Consider the following 21,823-nt stretch of genomic DNA (forward strand, 5'->3'; position numbering starts at 1 on the left):
CTAATCGCTTCTGCTGTACGATCTACAAGGGTACGTAGATCACTCATCCCCTCTCGTAGATGGACATCACCATGATAGGTCTTCGTGCGCGTAGGAAAATTTTTGTTTCCCATGCGACGTTCCCCAACAGTGGCATCATGAGCTAGGTTCATGCGTAGATGTCTTCTCGAGTAGAACACAAAAGGCTTTGTGGGCGGTGATGTGCGTTTTGCTGCCCTCCTTAGTCTTTTCTTGATTCCGCGGTATTGTTGGATTGAAGTGGCTTGGACCAACATTACTCGTACGCTTACGAGAGACTGGTTTCATCGTTACGAGTAACCCCCTTTGCTAAAAGATGACTGGCAAGTGACGGTTTCTCCAACTTTAGTTGAATCGGATTTGACCGAGGAGGTCCTTGGATGAGGTTAAATAGCAACTCATATATCTCCGTTGTGGTGTTTGCGTAAGTAAGATGCGATCCTACTAGATACCCTTGGTCACCACGTAAAACATGCAACAACAAAATTAGAGGACGTCTAACTTGTTTTTGCAGGGTATGATTGTGATGTGATATGGCCAATGATGTGATGTGATATATTGGATGTATGAGATGATCATATTGTAATAGAAATATCGACTTGCACGTCGATGGTACGGCAACCGGTAGGAGCCATAGGGTTGTCTTTATACTAACATATGTGCTTGCAGATGCGTTTACTATTTTGCTAGGATGTAGCTTTGGTAGTAATAGCATAAGTAGCACGACAACCCCGATGGCAACACATTGATGGATGATCATGGTGTGGCGCCGGTGACAAGAAGATCGTGCCGGTGCTTTGGTGATGGAGCAAGAAGCACGTGATGATGGCCATATCATGTCACTTATGAATTGCATGTGATGTTAATCCTTTTATGCACCTTTTTTTGCTTAGAACGACGGTAGCATTATGAGGTGATCTCTCACTAAAATTTCAAGACGAAATTGTGTTCTCCCCGACTGTGCACCGTTGCTACAGTTCGTCGTTTTGAGACACCACGTGATGATCGGGTGTGATAGACTCAACGTTCACATACAACGGGTGCAAAACAGTTGCGCACGCGGAACACTCGGGTTAAGCTTGACGAGCCTAGCATGTGCAGACATGGCCTCGGAACACATGAGACCGAAAGGTCGATCATGAATCATATAGTTGATATGATTAGCATAGGGATGCTTAGCACTGAAACTACTCTCGACTCACGTGATGATCGGACTTGGGATAGTGTAAGTGGATCATGAACCACTCAAATGACTAGAGAGATGTACTTTTTGAGTGGGAGTTTAGCATATAATTTGATTAAGTTGAACTCTAATTATCTTGAACATAGTCTAAAGTCCACTTTGAATATATTTGTGTTGTAGATCATGGCTCATGCAAATGTCATCCTGAATATTAATACGTTCCTAGAGAAAGCTAAGTTGAAAGATGATGGAAGCAACTTTGTAGACTGGGCTCGTAATCTTAAGCTAATCTTACAAGATGGAAAGAAGGATTATGTCCTTAATGCTGCGCTAGGAGATGAACCACCCGCTACGGCTGATCAGGATGTTAAGAACGCTTGGCTAGCACGTAAGGAGGACTACTCAATAGTTCAATGTGCAGTCTTGTATGGCTTAGAGCCGGGACTTCAACGTCGCTTTGAGCGTCATGGAGCATTTGAGATGTTCCAGGAGTTGAAGTTTATCTTTCAGAAGAACGCCCGGATCGAGAGGTATGAGACCTCCGATAAATTCTATGCTTGCAAGATGGAGGAAAACTCGTCTGTCAGTGAACATGTGCTCAAGATGTCTGGGTACTCAAACCGTCTAGCTGAACTAGGGATTGAACTCCCGCAAGAAGCTATCACTGACAGAATCCTCCAATCACTGCCGCCAAGCTATAAAGGCTTTGTGTTGAACTACAACATGCAAGGGATGAACAAGTCTCCCGGCGAGTTGTTTGCGATGCTGAAAGTCGCAGAGTCTGAACTCCGTAAAGAGCATCAAGTGTTGATGGTGAGCAAGACCACTAGTTTCAAGAGAAACGGCAAAGGCAAGAAGGGCAATTCGAAGAAGAGCGGCAAGCCTGTTGCCAATCCGCCGAAAAAACCCAAGGCTGGACCTAAGCCTGAAACAGAGTGCTTCTATTGCAAGGGTATGGGTCACTGGAAGCGCAATTGCCCCAAGTATCTGGCAGATAAGAAGGCGGGCAAAGAAAAATCAGGTATATTTGATATACATGTTATTGATGTGTACTTAACCGGCTCTCGTAGTAGTGCGTGGGTATTCGATACCGGTTATGTTGCTCACATTTGCAACTCGAAACAGGAACTGCGGAATAGACGGAGGCTGGCGAAAGACGAAGTGACGATGCGCGTAGGAAACGGTTCCAAGGTTGATGCAATCGCCGTCGGCACCGTGTCACTTCAACTACCATCGGGATTAGTGATGAACTTAAATCATTGTTATTTAGTGCCTGCGTTGAGCATGAACATTATATCTGGATCTTGTTTATTGCGAGACGGTTACTCTTTTAAGTCTGAGAATAATGGTTGTTCTATTTCTATAAGTAACATCTTTTATGGTCATGCACCGAATGTGAGAGGATTGTTCATATTGAATCTCGATAGCGATACGCATATACATAACATTGAGACCAAAAGAGTTAGAGTAAACAATGATAGCGCCATATTTTTGTGGCACTGCCGCTTGGGTCATATTGGTGTAAAGCGCATGAAGAACCTCCATGCTGATGGACTTTTGGAGTCACTTGACTTTGATTCACTTGACACGTGCGAACCGTGCCTCATGGGCAAGATGACTAAAACTCCGTTCTCCGGAACAATGGAGCGTGCAAGTGACTTGTTGGAAATCATACATACCGATGTGTGTGGTCCGATGAGCGTGGAGGCACGCGGCGGATATCGTTATTTTCTCACCTTCACTGACGATTTAAGTAGATATGGTTATGTCTACTTGATGAAACACATGTTTGAAACATTTGAAAAGTTCAAGCAATTTCAGAGTGAAGTAGAAAATCATCGTAACAAGAAGATCAAGTTCCTACGGTCTGATCGTGGGGGTGAATATCTGAGTTTCGAGTTTGGTACTCACTTAAGACAATATGGAATTGTTTCGCAGTTAACACCGCCTGGAACACCACAGCGTAATGGTGTGTCCGAACGTCGTAATCGTACTTTGTTAGAGATGGTGCGATCTATGATGTCTTTTACTGATTTGCCGTTATCATTTTGGGGTTATGCATTAGAAACAGCTGCATTCACTTTAAATAGGGCACCATCGAAATCCGCTGAGACGACACCATACGAACTGTGGTATGGCAAAAGGCCAAAGTTGTCGTTTCTTAAAGTTTGGGGATGTGATGCTTATGTCAAAAAGCTTCAGCCTGAAAAGCTGGAACCCAAAGCGGAAAAGTGTGTCTTCATAGGTTACCCAAAAGAGACAGTTGGGTACACCTTCTATCTCAAATCCGAGGGCAAAGTGTTTGTTGCTAAGAACGGAACTTTTCTCGAGAAGGAGTTTCTCTCGAGAGAATTGAGTCGGAGGAAGATAGAACTTGACGAGGTTGTCGAACCTCTCATCCCTCTGGATGGTGGCGCGGGGCAAGGGGAAACCTCTGACATTGCGACGCCGGTTGAGGAGGAAGTTAATGATGATGATCATGAAACTCCAGTTCAAGTTTCTGTTGAACCACGCAGGTCGACGAGATCACGCGCTGCTCCAGAGTGGTACGGTAATCCCGTCTTATCAATCATGTTGTTAGACAACAATGAACCTGCAAATTATGAAGAAGCAATGGTGGGCCCAGATTCCAACAAATGGCTAGAAGCCATGAAATCCGAGATAGGATCCATGTATGAGAACAAAGTGTGGACTTTGGAGATACTACCTGAGGGCCGCAAGGCTATTCAGAACAAATGGATCTTTAAGAAGAAGACGGACGCTGACGGTAATGTGACCGTTTATAAAGCTCGACTTGTGGCAAGGGTTTTTCACAAGTTCCAGGAATTGACTACGATAAGACTTTCTCTCCCGTAGCGATGCTTAAGTCCGTCAGAATCATGTTAGCAATAGCTGCATTTTTCGATTATGAAATTTGGCAGATGGATGTCAAAACGGCGTTCCTTAACGGTTTCCTTAAGGAAGAGTTGTATATGATGCAACCCGAAGGTTTTGTCGATCCTAAAAATGCTGACACGGTGTGCAAGCTCCAGCGATCCATTTATGGACTGGTGCAAGCATCTCGGAGTTGGAACAAACGCTTTGATGAGGTGATCAAAGCATTTGGGTTTATACAAGTGGTTGGAGAATCTTGTATTTACAAGAAAGTGAGTGGGAGCTCTGTGGCGTTTCTAATATTATATGTGGATGACATATTACTGATTGGAAACAACGTAGAGCTTTTGGAGAGCATAAAAGGTTACTTGAATAAAAGTTTCTCTATGAAGGACCTAGGAGAAGCTGCTTACATTCTAGGCATTAAGATCTATAGGGATAGATCAAAACGCCTGATAGGACTTTCACAAAGCACATACCTTGATAAAGTTTTGAAGAGGTTCAAAATGGAACAGTCCAAGAAAGGGTTCTTGCCAGTGTTACAAGGTACAAGATTGAGTAAGACTCAGTGCCCAGCAACTGATGAAGATAAAGAGCATATACGCTCCGTCCCCTATGCTTCAGCCATAGGCTCTATCATGTATGCAATGCTGTGCACTAGACCGGATGTTAGCCTGGCCATAAGTATGGCAGGCAGGTTCCAGAGTAATCCAGGAGTGGATCACTGGACAGCGGTCAAGAATATCCTAAAGTACCTGAAAAGGACTAAGGAGATGTTTCTCGTGTATGGAGGTGACGAAGAGCTCGTCGTAAAAGGTTACGTCGATGCAAGCTTTGACACAGATCCGGACGACTCTAAGTCGCAAACCGGATACGTATTTATTCTTAATGGGGGTGCAGTAAGCTGATGCAGTTCCAAGCAAAGCGTCGTAGCAGATTCTACATGTGAAGCAGAGTACATGGCTGCCTCGGAGGCGGCTAAGGAGGGTGTCTGGATGAAGCAGTTCATGACGGATCTTGGAGTGGTGCCAAGTGCACTGGATCCAATAACCTTGTTCTGTGATAACACTGGTGCCATTGCCTTAGCAAAGGAACCAAGGTTTCACAAGAAGACCAGACACATCAAACGACGCTTCAACCTCATCCGCGACTCCGTCGAGGAGGAGGACGTAAATATATGCAAAGTGCACACGGATCTGAATGTAGCAGACCCGCTGACTAAGCCTCTTCCACGGCCAAAACATGATCGACACCAGAACTGTATGGGTGTTAGATTTATTACAATGTAATTCACATGGTGATGTGAGGGCTAGATTATTGACTCTAGTGCAAGTGGGAGACTGTTGGAATTATGCCCTAGAGGCAATAATAAATGTATAGTTATTATTATAATTCCTGTATCAAGATAATAGTTTATTATCCATGCTATAATTGTATTGAATGAAGACTCATTTACATGTGTGGATACATAGACAAAACACCGTCCCTAGCATGCCTCTAGTTGGCTAGCCAGTTGATCAATGATAGTCAGTGTCTTCTGATTATGAACAAGGTGTTGTTGCTTGATAACTGGATCACGTCATTGGGAGAATCACGTGATGGACTAGACCCAAACTAATAGACGTAGCATGTTGATCGTGTCATTTTGTTGCTACTGTTTTCTGCGTGTCAAGTATTTATTCCTATGACCATGAGATCATATAACTCACTGACACCGGAGGAATGCTTTGTGTGTATCAAACGTCGCAACGTAACTGGGTGACTATAAAGATGCTCTACAGGTATCTCCGAAGGTGTTAGTTGAGTTAGTATGGATCAAGACTGGGATTTGTCACTCCGTGTGACGGAGAGGTATCTCGGGGCCCACTCGGTAATACAACATCACACACAAGCCTTGCAAGCAATGCAACTTAGTGTAAGTTGCGGGATCTTGTATTACGGAACGAGTAAAGAGACTTGCCGCTAAACGAGGTTGAAATAGGTATACGGATACTGACGATCGAATCTCGGGCAAGTAACATACCGAAGGACAAAGGGAATGACATACGGGATTATACGAATCCTTGGCACTGAGGTTCAAACGATAAGATCTTCGTAGAATATGTAGGATCCAATATGGGCATCCAGGTCCCGCTATTGGATATTGACCGGGGAGTCTCTCGGGTCATGTCTACATAGTTCTCGAACCCGCAGGGTCTGCACACTTAAGGTTCGACGTTGTTTTATGCGTATTTGAGTTATATGGTTGGTTACCGAATGTTGTTCGGAGTCCCGGATGAGATCACGGACGTCACGAGGGTTTCCGGAATGGTCCAGAAACGAAGATTGATATATAGGATGACCTCATTTGATTACCGGAAGGTTTTTCGGAGTTACCGGGAATGTACCGGGAATGACGAATGGGTTCCGGGAGTTCACCGGAGGGGGGCAACCCACTCCGGGGAAGCCCATATGTGTTTGTGGGGGTCACACCAGCCCTTAGTGGGCTGGTGGGACAGCCCACCAAATCCTATGCGCCAAGGAAGAAAAAATCAAAGAAAGAAAAAAAAGAGGAAGAAGTGGGAAGGGGGAAGGACTCCCTCCCACCAAACCAAGTAGGACTCGGTTTGGGGGGGGAGAGTCCTCCCCCCTGGCTCGGCCGACCCCTTGGGGTTCCCTTGGACCCCAAGGCAAGGTCCCCCTCCCTCCTCCTATATATATGGGGCTTTTAGGGAAGATTTGAGACGACTTTCTCACGGCTGCCCGACCACATACCTCCATAGTTTTTCCTCTAGATCGTGTTTCTGCGGAGCTCGGGTGGAGCCCTGCTGAGACAAGATCATCACCAACCTCCGGAGCGCCGTCACGCTGCCGGAGAAATCTTCTACCTCTCCGTCTCTCTTGCTGGATCAAGAAGGCCGAGATCATCGTCGAGCTGTACGTGTGCTGAACACGGAGGTGCCGTCCGTTCGGTACTAGATCGTGGGACTGATCGCGGGATTGTTCGCGGGGCGGATCGAGGGACGTGAGGACGTTCCACTACATCAACCGCGATCTCTAATCGCTTCTGCTGTACGATCTACAAGGGTACGTAGATCACTCATCCCCTCTCGTAGATGGACATCACCATGATAGGTCTTCGTGCGCGTAGGAAAATTTTTGTTTCCCATGCGACGTTCCCCAACAACAAGCACACAAGCAAGCAAGAAAACCGTCAAAGGAAAAAGAAAACGACGAAGGCAAAAAGTGAATGAAAACGGCAAATCTGAAGTGGGGGAGAGGAAAACGAGAGGCAACTGGCAACAAAAGTAAATGCAAGAGAAGAGTTTGTGCGACCTACTTGGATAGATCTTGATTTCTCCTCCCCGGCAACGGCGCCAGAAATACTTCTGATGTTTGTTGTGTATCCCTTGCAACGGCGCCAGGAAATAGTTGTGTCTACGACACCAGGAATCCTTCAGCTACGGCTATGCCTTAAGGGACTTCCTAGGCAAGTATGCAAAGGATTTCCCCCGTGGCCTTGGAGCCTTGCGTTGGTGTTCCCTCGAAGCGGAAAGGGTGATGTAGCACAACGGCGATAAGTATTTCTCTCAGTTTGAGAACCAAGGTATCAATCCAGGGGAAGAGTATCTCAAGATCCTGCACAGACACAAAAGCTTGCACCCAACACTATGAAGGGGTTGTCAATCCCTTATAGATTGTTTGCCAAGTGAGAACTGAAAGCAACAAAGTAACAAAGCAAAGTAAAAGCGGAGGTGTAAACAATGGATGTGAATAGACCCGGGGCCGTAGTGTTTACTAGTGGCTTCTCTAATGAAAGCAAGTATACGGTGGGTGAACAAATTACTGTTCAGCAATTGATAGAACCGCGCAAAGTCGTGACGATATCTATGCAATGATTGTTTCTATAGGCATCACGTCTGAAACAAGTAGACCGATACTTTCTGCATCTACTACTATTACTCCACACATCGACCGCTATCCAGCATGCATCTAGTTTTATAAGTCCATAAGAACATAGTAACGCCTTAAGCAAGATGACATGATGTAGAGGGATAATCTCAAACCAATGATAAAACCCCCATCATTTTACCCTTGATGGCCACTACTTGATGTGTGCCTTGTTGCTCGTACTGTCACTGGGAAAGGTCACCACATGGTAGAACCCAAAACCAAGCACTTCTCCCATTGCAAGAATCATAGATCTAGTTGGCCAAACAAAACCCAAGACTCGGAGAGACTTACAAGGATATCAAATCATGCATATAAGAAATCAGCAAAGACTCAAATATATATCATAGATAATCTGATCACAAATCCACAATTCATCGAATCTCGACAAACACACCGCAAAAGAAGATTGCATCGGATAGATCTCCATGAAGATCATGGTGAACTTTGTATTGAAGATCCAAGAGAGAGTAGAAGCCATCTAGCTACTAACTACGGACCCGTAGGTCTGAAGTGAACTACTCACAAGTCATAGGAGGGGCGATGATGATGATGAAGAAGCCCTCCAAGTCCAAAGTCCCCTCCGGCAGGGCGCCGGGAAGGGTCTCCAGATGAGATCTCGCGGAAACGGAAGCTTGTGGCGGCGGAAAAGTATTTTCGAGGCTCCCCTGATTTTTTGCGGAATATTTGGGAATTTATAGGCCAAAGATCTAGGTCAAGGGGCGGACAGGAAGGCCAGAAGCCTGCCCACCGCCGCCTCCCCCCTAGTGACAGAGTGGGGGCTTGTGGGATCCCTGGAGCCCACCTGGCTTGGCCCAAAAGCCCCCTGGTCTTCTTTCGTTCAGGAAAAAATCATTTCGGGGTTTTCTTCCGTTTGGACTCCGTTCCAAAATTAGATCTGAAAAGTGTCAAAAACATGGAAAAAAACAGGAACTAGCACTTGGCACTGAATTAATAAGTTAGTCCCAAAAAAGATATAAAAGGTACATAAAACAACCAAGGAAGACAAGATAACAACGTGAAACCATCAAAAAATATGGATACGTTTGAGACGTATCATGCCCTGCCGGAGGGGGGATTCGGACATGGAGGGCTTCTTCATCAACACCATGACCTCTCCGATGATGCGTGAGTAGTTCACCATAGACCTGTGGGTCCATAGCTAGTAGCTAGATGGCTTCTTCTCTCTCTTGGATCATCAATACAAAGTTCTCCATGATCTTCATGGAGATCTATCCGATGTAATCTTCTTTTGCGGTGTGTTTGTCGAGATCCGATGAATTCTGGATTTATGATCAGATTATCTATGAATCTTATTTGAGTTTCTTCTGATCTCTCTTATGCATGATTTCATATCCTTGTAATTCTCTTCGAGTTGTGGGTTTTATTTGGCCAACTAGATCTATGATTCTTGCAATGGGAGAAGTGCTTGGTTTCGGGTTCATACCGTGCGGTGACCTCACCAAGTGACAGAAGGGGTAGCGAGGCACGCATCGTGTTGTTGCCGTGTCATCATTGGTTTGAGATTATCCCTCTACATCATGTCATCTTGCTTAACGCGTTACTCTGTTTGTCATGAACTCAATACACTAGATGCATGCTGGATAGCGGTCCATGTGTGGAGTAATAGTAGTAGATGCAGAAAGGATCGGTCTACTTGTCTCGGACGTGATGCCTATATGTACGATCATTGCCTTAGATATCGTCATGACTTTGCGCGGTTCTATCAATTGCTCGACAGTAATTAGTTCACCCACCGTAATACTTGCTATTTTGAGAGAAGCCTCTAGTGAACACTATGGCCCCCGGGTCTACTCCACACCATATTTTCAGCCTTACACTTTTTACTTCCTTGCACTTTCCGCCTTCAGATCTCACTTTGCAATCAATCTTGAAGGGATTGACAACCCCTTTATAGAGTTGGGTGCAAACTCTTTTGTGTTTGCGCAGGTAGTCTGGACTTGACGAGATTCTCCTACTGGATTGATACCTTGGTTCTCAAACTGAGGGAAATACTTACTGCTCCTGTGCTGCATCACCCTTTCCTCTTCAAGGGAAAACTCAACACAAGCTCAAGAGACGACAGAAGGATCTCTGGCACCATTGCCAGGGAAGTACTTTTGTTGACGTAGCAGAAGGATTTATGGCGCCGTTGCCGGGGAGGATCAAGTCAAGAACTCATCCAAGTAAGTGTCGCAAACTCATCTCTTGCATTTACTTTGTTTGCTAGTTGCCTCTCGTTTTCCTCTCCCTGCTACTGCAACAAAAGACCTTCCAACGACGCCAGAAATAGTCGTGTTGACGGCACCAGGAATCCTTCTGCTACGGCTACGCCTTAAGGGACTTCCTAGGAAAATATGCAAAGGATTTCTCCCGTGGCCTTGGTGTCTTGCGTTGGTGTTCCCTTGAGCGGAAAGGGTGATGTAGCGCAGCGGTAGTAAGTATTTCCCTCAGTTTGAGAACCAAGGTATCGATCCAGTGAAGGAGTATCTCAAGTGCCTGCACAAACACAAAAAGCTTGCTCCCAACGCTATGAAGGGTTGTCAATCCCTTATAGATTGTTCGCCAAGTGAGAATTGAAAGCAACCAAGTAACAAAGAAAAGTGAAAGCGAAAGTGGAAACGATAGGTGTGAATAGACCCGGGGGGCGTAGTGTTTACTAGTGGCTTCCCTCATGAAAGCAAGTAGACGGTGGGTGAACAAATTACTGTCCAGCAATTGATAGAACCGCGCAAAGTCATGACGTCACCTATGGCAATGATTATATCAATAGGCATCACGTCCAAAACAAGTAGACCGGTACTTTCTGCATCTACTACAATTACTCCACACGTCGACCGCTATCCAGCATGCATCTAGTGTATTAAGTCCAAAAGAACAGAGTAACGCCTTAAGCAAGATGACATGATGTAGATGGACAATCTCATATCTACGACAGAGCCCACCTTGTTACCCTTGATGGCAACTACACGATGTGTGCCTTGCTGCCCCTACTATCACTGGGAAATGTCACCACACGGTAAGAACCCAAAACCAAGCACTTCTCCCATTGCAAGAATCATAGATCTAGTTGGCCAAACAAAACCCAAGACTCGGAGAGACTTACAAGGATATCAAATCATGCATATAAGAAATCAGCAAAGACTCAAATATATATCATAGATAATCTGATCACAAATCCACAATTCATCGGATCTCGAAAAACACACCGCCAAAGAGGATTACATCGGATAGATCTCCATGAAGATTATGGAGAACTTTGTATTGAAGATCCAAGAGAGAGAAGAAGCCATCTAGCTACTAACTACGGACCCGTAGGTCTGAAGTGAACTACTCAACAGTCATTGGAGGGGCGATGATGTTTATGTAGAAGCCCTCCAACTCCAAAGTCCCCTCTAGCAGGGCGCCGGGAAGGGTCTCTAGATGAGATCTCGCGGAAACGGAAGCTTGCGGCGGCGGAAAATTATTTTCGTGGATCCTCTAATTTTTTTCTGTATTTTAGGGAATATATAGGCTAAGGATCTAGGTCAGGGGGCGCCAGGGAGGCCACAAGCCTGCTGGCCGCCGCCCCTGGTGGCGGATAGGGGGCTTGTGGGCCCCCTGTAGCCCTCCTGGCTTCTCCCTCGAGCCCCCTGATCTTCTTCCGTTCGGGAAAAAATCATTCGGGGATTTTATTCTGTTTGGACTACGTTCCAAAATCAGATCTGAAAAGAGCCAAAAACACAAAAAAACAGGAACTGACAATTGGCACTGAATTAATAAGTTAGTCCCAAAAAAGATATAAAAGGTACATAAAACATCCAAAGATGTCAAGATACTAGCATGAAACCATAAAAAATTATAGGTACGTTCGAGACGTATCAAGCATCCCCAAGCTTAACTCCTGCTCGTCCTCAAGTAGGGAAGTGATAAAGAATGAATTTTTGATGCTTTCATGCTACCTAGCATATATGTCCTTTGTAAGTCCTCTTATGTGAAGTGAATGTTCAGATCCATTAGATTCAAAACAATAGTTTGCTATTGACGTGGAAACAATAATAATTCAAGCAAACTAGCAAGGTAATCATGAACTTTCAAAATAACAAGGCCAAAAGAAAGTTATCCCTACCAAAGCATATAGTCTAGCTATGCTCTATCATCATTGTACAACGAATTTAAATCATGCACAACCCCGGTATTGGCCAAGTAATTGTTTCACACATTTACTTCCTCAAACCTTTTCAACTCTCACGCAATACATGAGCGTGAGCCATGGTTTTAGAACTATAAGTGGTGTGGAGTGTGGTGGAGGTTGCAAGACAAAATAAGGAGAAGATGATCACATTAACTAGGCATATCAATGAGCTGTGGAGATGCTCATCAATAGATATCAATGTGAAGGAGTAGGGATTGTCATACAAATGATGCACTAGAGCTAAGAGTATGTGAAAGCTCTTAAAGAAAACTAGTGGGTGTGCATCCAACTTGCTTGCTCACGAAGACCTAAGGCAATTTTGAGGAAGCCTATCATTGGAACATACAAGCCAAGTTCTATAATGAAAATTTCCCACTAGCTATATGGTGGTGACAAAACGAGAGACTCTCAATCATGAAGATCATGGTGCTTAATATGCACAAGTGTGGAAAGGTGGTATAGCATAAGCATTGGTCCCGGTTCGTGGCACCAACCGGGACTAAAGGGTTGCATTGGTCCCGGTTGGTGGCACCAACCGGTACCAAATGCCTATTTTCGGCAGCCCAAAGGGCGGGAAGCAGATGCCTTTGGTCCCGGTTGGTGCCACCAATCGGGACTAAAGAGGGGCATTAGTCTCGGTTGGAGCCACCAACCGGGACTAAAGGCATGTGCCTGCCACAGCCGCGGTGCGGTTGGATGTTTAGTCCAACCTCGCCATGCGAAGGGCTGCCGAGCCTGTTTATAAGCTCCGCCGCGGCTGCAATGTCGAGCGGTACGAATTTAGAGACAAAATTCAACCTAAATTCAAACAGCTAGTTAGGCTAACTAGCACTTTAAATTTAAAGAGCTAGTTAGGCTAACTAGCACTTTGAATTTAGATTGAATTTCTCTCTAAATTCGAATCTATTTTTTAATTTTTTTCCATTATTTTTGTTTTGTTTTTTGTTTTGTTTCTACTTAAATTCAAAGTGCTAGTTAGCTTATTTTGTTTTGTTTCTCCTTACAATAAAATGCTTATTTTTTATTTTAAATTGTTTCTAATTACTTATTTATTTTCTTTTATGATAATTCTTTTTGCTATTAAAGTATGTAATAAAATTCTATATAATTTTAGTTTCAATAATACTAGAGGTTTATAAAAGCTTTTTAGTTGATTCCTTTATTTTAATTTTTTCCCATTTTTTTTCTTTTTTGTTTCTAATTACTTATTTATTTTCTTTTAAGATAATTCTTTTTGCTATTAAAGTTTGTAACAAAATTCTAATTACTTATTTATTTTCTTCTATGATAATTCTTTTTTATTTTAATGTTTTGAACAAAATTCTATATAATTTTAGTACAAAGACATTTTATTTGGTACAGATTTTAAGGCTGGGCCCCACGAGCACCTTTTAGTACTGGTTCGTGGCATGAACCGGTAAAAGAGTTTTTTAGTTGATTATTTCTGCAACTGTTTTTTAGTCCCACCTCGCCAAGCGAGAGGCACTCGCAGCGGTTTATAAGCCCTGAGTGTAGAGACGATGAAGGGAGAAGCGTAGTGCTCACCTGTCTGTTACAACATGCATTTCAAATGAACTACAAAAAGGTTGAAAGTTGGCATGGTATCATCATAATAGTTGTGGAGGAAGTCTTCACTTTTTCTTCGCTTGTGTCATTTCCTTATTGCGCCGTAACCATGGATAATCTTCATCATTTATCAGGATGCTTGGGTCAGCCTTGACTTTGAAGGGAGGAATTTCATGAAACTTTTCATAATCTTCGGACATGTCTGTCTTGCCCTCCACTCCCACGATGTCCCTTTTTCCTGAAAGAACTATGTGGCGCTTTGACTCATCTTATGATGTATTTGCTTCCTTATTTTTTTATTTTTCTCGGTTTGGTAGACATGTCCTTCACATAGATAACCTGTGCCACATCATTGGCTAGGACGAACGGTTCGTCAGTGTACCCAAGATTGTTCAGATCCACTATTGTCATTGCATACTGTGGGTCTACCTGTACCCCGCCTCCTGACAGATTGACCCATTTGCACTTAAACAAAGGGACCGTAAAATCTACTCCGTAGTCAAGTTCCCATATGTCCACTATGTAACCATAATATGTGTCCTTTCCCCTCTCGGTGGCTGCATCAAAGCGGACACCGCTGTTTTTGTTGGTGCTCTTTTGATCTTGGGCGATCATGTAAAATGTATTCCCATTTATCTCGTATCCTTTCCAAATCGTAACAGTCAAAGATGGTCCCCTGGACAACGAGCACAACTCATCACAAACAGTGTTTTCATCTCTGAGACGTGTTTCCAACCAACTGCTGAAAGTCCTAATGTGTTCACATGTAATCCAGTCGTCGCACTGCTCCGGGTGTTTGGAGCGCAGACTGTTCTTGTGTTCATCGACATAAGGGGTCACCAAGGTAGAGTTATGTAGAACTGTGCAGTGTGCTTGAGACCAAGAATATCCGTCCCTGCATATTATTGTCTCCCCTCCAAGCGTGCCTTTTCCATCAGTCTCCCCTCATACCGCGATTTAGGGAGACCTATCTTCTTAAGGTCAGGAATGAAGTCAACACAAAACCCAATGACATCCTCTGTTTGATGGCCCATGGAGATGCTTCCTTCTGGCCTAGCGCGGTTACGGACATATTTCTTTAGGACTCCCATGAACCTCTCAAAGGGGTACATATTGTGTAGAAATACGGGGCCCAGAATGACAATCTTGCCAACTAGATGAACTAGGACGTGCGTCATGATATTGAAGAAGGATGGTGGGAACACCAGCTTGAAACTGACAAGACATTGCACCACATCACTCCTTAGCCTTGTATGATTTCTGGATCGATCACCTTTTGAGAGATTGCATTGAGGAATGCACATAGCTTCACAATGGCTAATCGGACGTTTTCCGGTAGAAGCCCCCTCAATGCAACCGGAAGCAGTTGCGTCATAATCACGTGGCAGTCATGAGACTTCAGGTTCTGAAACTTTTTCTCTGCCATATTTATTATTCCCTTTATATTCGACGAGAAGCCGGTCGGGACCTTCATACTAAGAAGGCATTCAAAGAAGATTTCCTTCTATTCTTTGGTAAGAGCGTAGCTGGCAGGACCTTCATACTGCTTTGGAGGCATGCTGTCTTTTTCGTGCAAACGTTGCAGGTCCTCCCGTGCCTCAGCTGTATGTTTTGTCTTCCCATACACGCCCAAGAAGCCTAGCAGGTTGACGCAAAGGTTCTTCGTCACATGCATCACGTCTATCGAAGAGCGGACCTCTAGGTCTTTCCAGTAGGGTAGGTCCCAAAATATAGATTTCTTCTTCCACATGGGTGCATGTCCCCCAGCGTCACTCGGAACAGCTAGTCCGCCGGGACCCTTTCCAAAGATTACGTGTAAATCATTGACCATAGCAAGTACGTGATCACCGGTACGCATGGCGAGCTTCTTTCGGTGATCTGCCTCGCCTTTGAAATGCTTGCCTTTCTTTCGACATTGATGGTTGGTCGGAAGAAGTCGACGATGGCCCAGGTACACATTCTTCCTGCAGCTTCCCAGGTATATACTTTCGATGTCAGCTAAACAGTGCGTGCATGCGTGGTATCCCTTGTTTGTCTGTCCTGAAAGGTTACTAAGAGCGGGCCAATCATTGATGGTTACAAACAGCAACGCGTGCAGGTTAAATTCCTCATGTTTGTCCTCATCCCACGCACGTACACCGTTTCCATTCCACAGCTGTAAAAGTTCTTCAACTAATGGTCTTTGGTACACATCAATGTCGTTGCCGGGTTGCTTAGGGCCTTGGATGAGAACTAGCATCATAATGAACTTCTGCTTCATGCACATCCAAGGAGGAAGGTTATACATACATAGAGTCACGGGCCAGGTGCTGTGATTGCTGCTCTGCTCCCCGAAACGATTAATGCCATCCGCGCTTAAACCAAACCATACGTGCCTTGGGTCACGTGCAAACTCTACCCAGTACTCTCTCTCGATTTTTCTCCACTGCGACCCGTCAGCGGGTGCTCTCAACTTCCCGTCTTTCTTACGGTCCTCACTATGCCATCGCATCAACTTGGCATGCTCTTTGTTTCTGAACAATCGTTTCAACCGTGGTATGATAGGAGCATACCACATCACCTTCGTAGGAACTCTCTTCCTGCGGGGCTCGCCATCAACATCACCAGGGTCATGTCGTCTGATCTTATACCGCAATGCACCGCATACCGGGCATGCGTTCAAATCCTCGTACGCACCGCGGTAGAGGATGCAGTCATTAGGGCATGCATGTACCTTCTGCACCTCCAATCCTAGAGGGCATACGACCTTCTTTGCTGCGTACGTACTGTCGGGCAATTCATTATCCTTTGCAAGCTTCTTCTTCAATATTTTCAGTAGCTTCTCAAATCCTTTGTCAGGCACACCATTCTCTGCCTTCCACTGCAGCAATTCCAGTACTGTACCCAGCTTTGTGTTGCCATCTTCACAATTGGGGTACAACTTTTTTTCTGATCCTCTAACATGCGATCGAACTTCAGCTTCTCCTTTTGACTTTCGCATTGCGTCCATGCATCGACAATGACCCGGCGGAGATCATCATCGGGCACATCATCTGGTTTCTCTTAATCTTCAGCAACTTCCCCTGTTGCAGCATCATCGGGCACATCGTCTGGTTCCTCTTGATCTTCAGCAGCTCCCCCCGTTGCAGCATCACCGTATTCAGGGGGCACATAGTTGTCATCGTCCTCTTCTTCTTCGCCGTCTTCAATGATAACCCCTATTTCTCCGAGCCTCGTCCAAACATTATAGTGTGGCATGAAACCCTTGTAAAGAAGGTGGGTGTGAAGGATTTTCCGGTCAGAGTAAGACTTCGTACTCCCACATTTACTGCATGGACAACACATAAAACCATTCTGCTTGTTTGCCTCAGCCACTTGGAGAAAAATATGCACGCCCTTAATGTACTCGGAGGTGTGTCTGTCACCATACATCCATTGTCGGTTCATCTGCTTGCATTACATATAATTATGTGTGTCAAAATTAAGAAAATCAGACAAATATCTATCTAAAGTAAGAAAATCAGACAAGTATCATAAAGAAGATAAGAACAAGAGGCTCACCACAGTGGTGCCGGCGACGAGATCGGCGCGGGCGATCAACGGCGGTGAAAACGGGGACGGGGCGTGACGGACCCCTAAATCTAGACAAATCTCGGGAAAAATGAAGCTCCTAGGTCGAGCTTCGAGAGGAGAAAGCTTAACTAGTGTGGCTCGGGCATTCAATCGAACACCTCATGTGCATAGGAGGTGAGCTAGAGCACCAAAATGCCCTCCCCTCGCCGGCCAAAAAAAAACAGAGTGCTCTACCGCGGCGATGGGTATATATAGGCAACTTATTTGTACGGGTTCGTGGCATGAAGCGGGACTAAAGCCACCCCTTCTGTCTCGATTCATGCCACGAACCGGGACCAATGGTTGTGGGCCAGCAGTGAGGACCATTGGTCCCGATTCGTGGCTCGAACCGGGACAAATGGTTCTACATGAACCGGGACCAATGCCCACGAGGCCCCGGCCGGCCCCCTGGGCTCACGAACCGGGTCTAATACCCCCCCATTGGTCCCGGTTCTTGAAGAACCGGGACTAATGGGCTGGCCAAGGCCGAACGATAGCCCTGTTTTCGAGTAGTGTGATTGGATGCAACACAAACCAATATTTAAAAAAAGGTATTCTGGTGTTTGAATCATAGTGATATTGAAACAAAAAGTGATCACTCTCAGAAAAAGACAGGTAATAAACTTCATTACCACATTGTTGGTTGCATTGGTGAGCAATGTAACATCCTCGGAAATCTTGATAGAGTCGAAGACATTGAAATTTTTTATGCATCAAGTTACCAACAGCTACAGCCCAATGTCTTTTCTGGACAACAACAATGAAAAGCTGCAATGGAACAAAAACAAACTACAAGTATAAAAATCAGGCTTGATATAAAAATAAGATACACACACCAAATGGTGCAAGATGAAACTTGGAACTTACTAGATCAGATTTTGTAATCTGGTTATTTTCACAAGCCCTTCGGAACTCCCTTTCGCAACTTTTGGGATTGAACAAGCCAGGATCCCCTCCCAATTGAGACTGGGAAACAAGAAGGAATTGGATACTCATTACCACTAATTGTGTCTACTGTGTGCAAAAAAATGTGAAGAAAAAAGAAAAAGCTATATGTGGGAAACACTAACCCCCATGAAGACAGAAAATGCAAACTTCTTTGGCTTCTTCCTGTTGTACATTTGCTCCAGGTTGAATGTTTTTAGATAGAGTGTCATTATATCGGAGTCAATCTCGGCTCGTGGCTTCAAGGAAGAATGGAAGTTCTCAAGTGATGTGTGAAAACCCTCTATTTCAATGAAATCAGGACTGCAAAAAATTTAAAAACATATTAGCACAGAAAACAGATGGGAAAAAATTACTACTTTCGACAATCCAACGACCACACCATATGTTGCAATGGAAATGAAAAAAACATACAAGCGATAAAAAGGAAACTCACATCGGTTTGCCGTGTTTTGTTTTTGGTATCTTGTACCTGCTCAAAACATACTGGTGGTGCATTATCTTTTGGCTCGATCTTAATCTTCTTCATCCTTTGAGCACTAACAGAAGGTTGGGCTGTTCTCTTCTTTACTGCCTTCTTCACATGTTTGATTCACGCGCTGCTGTCACTAACAATCTTCGTAAGGCGATCATGCATCTCTGCATCAGTCTGACCTTGTTGCACTCGCGCAAGGACTAAAACAAAAATATGAAGAGAGAAAAAACATAAGTAACTCCGAATAAACTACTTGATACATGGTATTCAAATAAAAGCTTCAAGCAGAATTTATGGCCAAAAAAGTGGCAAACCTGGAGCTACAGGTGGATCCGCCAATGCAATTGGAGATGATTGTCTCGGTATGTTAGTGGACCTTGGAAGCTTTGGTTCAGTGTCAAAGCAAGGACTGTCTCCATCGTTTTTCCCTAGAAGCTTTGTGTAGTTTCCCTGCGTTGCACGCTTTGGGGTTTTGTCATATGTAGGTCCTGCTGAAACATGGATGGGAGTTTCCATTCCCTTATTTGCTTCCTTATACTTCCTTGTCGTGTCATCATCCATATTGAGCCATTCGAAATCTTCAGTTTCCTCTTTGAACAGGCTCATTGATGGACCATCATCAAACTCCAAGGCAAGTCCTTGCAATGCAGCCATCGTGCCCTGTGACAGAATAACATTCTGACCCTCATCAGCAACATCTGGATCTTTCAAAACATCCACACCAACTTCAGCACCTACTGACTTCTCGCATTCTCCAAGAATAGGTACTTGTTGCACATCTTCCATCCCTGGAAAACCACAACTCTGCATTTTCTCCAAACCAATGTCCCGTTGTGCTTCATTCTGGTTGGTGTTGCTACAACCTGCAACTTCCTTGTCTGCATCCACTTCTTGTGGTGCAGGACTCTTGTGAGCTTCAAGGCTAGTGTGGATGGGAGCCCTGGTGTGATCTACGTCTGGTGCATTGCCGGCTGAAGCATGAAATGTAACATCTTCGGGCATATGATCATTGCTGCTTGTTGCAGTGGCATTAGCTTCAAAATAGATGCCAAACACTTACAGAACATTGCTTCCAGAACCTGGCCAAATGATTTCAAAACCTTCTTAACTTCTGTTGCATGCAGCTTCTTGTGCTTTTCGTATATTGGTATCATGTGGCTTGGGATCTGTTTCAAAAGGAAAAGAACAAATGAAAACAGAGGAAAAAAATAGATTGCCCTCAACAAAGAAAAGCAGGCACACACAACAAAAAGAATAAACAAAAAAAATAAAGCATTGCAACAACCATTTGCTGGAAAAAAAATGATGAGAACCTCATGAAAAAAGTGCTTACCTCCATTTCCTTACTTGAAGGCAGTGGATGCAGCCACTCATCTAGAGAGCCACAGACATCACCGCCAACCTCGCATCCATCAAAGGTTGAGTTGCTTGGTATATGAGGGATGTGTGCATCTGTCCGAACAAACTTGTTGTTCTGATGTCGAGTTTCACCGCAACCGTTTAGTCGTACGTACGGCATCTCCGCCAAACGGCGAAGCTGTGAAAACCAGTGCATAAAAAGGTTAAAACCACAACCAAACAAAAAGGATTGGAAAAAAATAAAAGTAAATAAAAGGATAATGTGCTCTTACATTCCGTTTTCCAAAATCAATCTTATCTAGGCTTAGCTTATTCCTATCAATTTCTTGTATCAACTTAAAGTCGTCGTTGCAAACGAAGCAAGACCTTGGGAGAGAGTAGTCAATTCGATGCTCAGAAGCCAGCAAACGAGGCACCTCAACAAAGTCCATGTAAATAATTTGAAACAAAACATAAAAATAACATTGTGAGACAACCTGTCAAAGATGGATGCTGCAGCGCAAAAAAAGAAATGAAACAAAAAATATTGACACGCAGCAAGCTCATGGGCCATACCACGAACATTGGTAGACAACCACCGATCCAGAAGGCAGTTTTCCCTTCATTCCTCTTCTTTTGATACTTCTTGACCTCATTTAACGCAACAGCCAAGAAATGCTCATCCCAAGCAAACTCATTGATATTGTCCATGTCAACCAAGCTCGCAAGATACTCTAAAGGAACCATGTTGTCAGGAGAAAGCACAAGAGCAATACACAACAGTACCCATGCCCTCTTTATAGTAACAACATAAATAACATATGCAACTTCAAGCACTTCGATAGTGCGCCTTGTTGGGGCCCTCGACCCAACTCGATATGGTTCACGCAACACATGTGGTTCATTCCTCCTCAACAACTCAACTGCCCTTGACCCAGAAGGTACATTGAATTTTTTTTCGCACCATGTCTTTTGTAAACAAAATGGACTTCTGTCTGTGACTGCAGCAAGTAGAGTAAATAGCTGAGCCAATAAGAAACAAAACCTATTGCAAGAAAAAGGTAGGAAAATATTACATTCAAGAGGAATATGTTTGAAAAATGCATACCTAAACAACGACTTCTCTGATCAATTTTCATGACTACCCAATCCAGCAGATCAGCGAGTACAGAAAAAGAGTTGATGTTCAAGAGGGAACCAAAACTGCATAGGCGTATAACATCGTTCTTACTTTTGGGCTGACAATCCGCAATCTGGTGCAAGCGACTGGCTGAGAAACGTGTTGAAACAGACCCATCAGTAGTCGGGCATTCATCATCGTCCATTCTGCAAAAAAAAATGCGTTGATCAGCATGTTCAAAATACATACTTCTGGCTGAGCATGAACTAAAAAAATGTTAAATAGTTGCCTTGAACAAACAGGTGCCGCGCGTCTCAGACAACCTGATGATTTGCATGTTAACAAGTTACCAAGTAGCAATTTTACATGTTACCAAGTTACAAACACAAATCGACAAGCAAACACATATATGGTACTGCAACAGACCAACAAACACTGCAAAAAAGTTGTCTGATACCTAAGGTCCTCACAACCCCCAACCTACACATACCCAAGGTCCTCCACCGTCCACCCATCTCTAAATGCTCCGAGTCCATTCTGATTTTGTTTCTTCAGCTGATGGACTAATCAATACTCGAACTCGAAACTGTATCCCATGTCTGAAGAAAA

This window comes from Hordeum vulgare, chromosome 3H, assembly GCF_904849725.1.
Source record: "Hordeum vulgare subsp. vulgare chromosome 3H, MorexV3_pseudomolecules_assembly, whole genome shotgun sequence".
Classification (NCBI taxonomy): Eukaryota; Viridiplantae; Streptophyta; class Magnoliopsida; order Poales; family Poaceae; genus Hordeum; species Hordeum vulgare.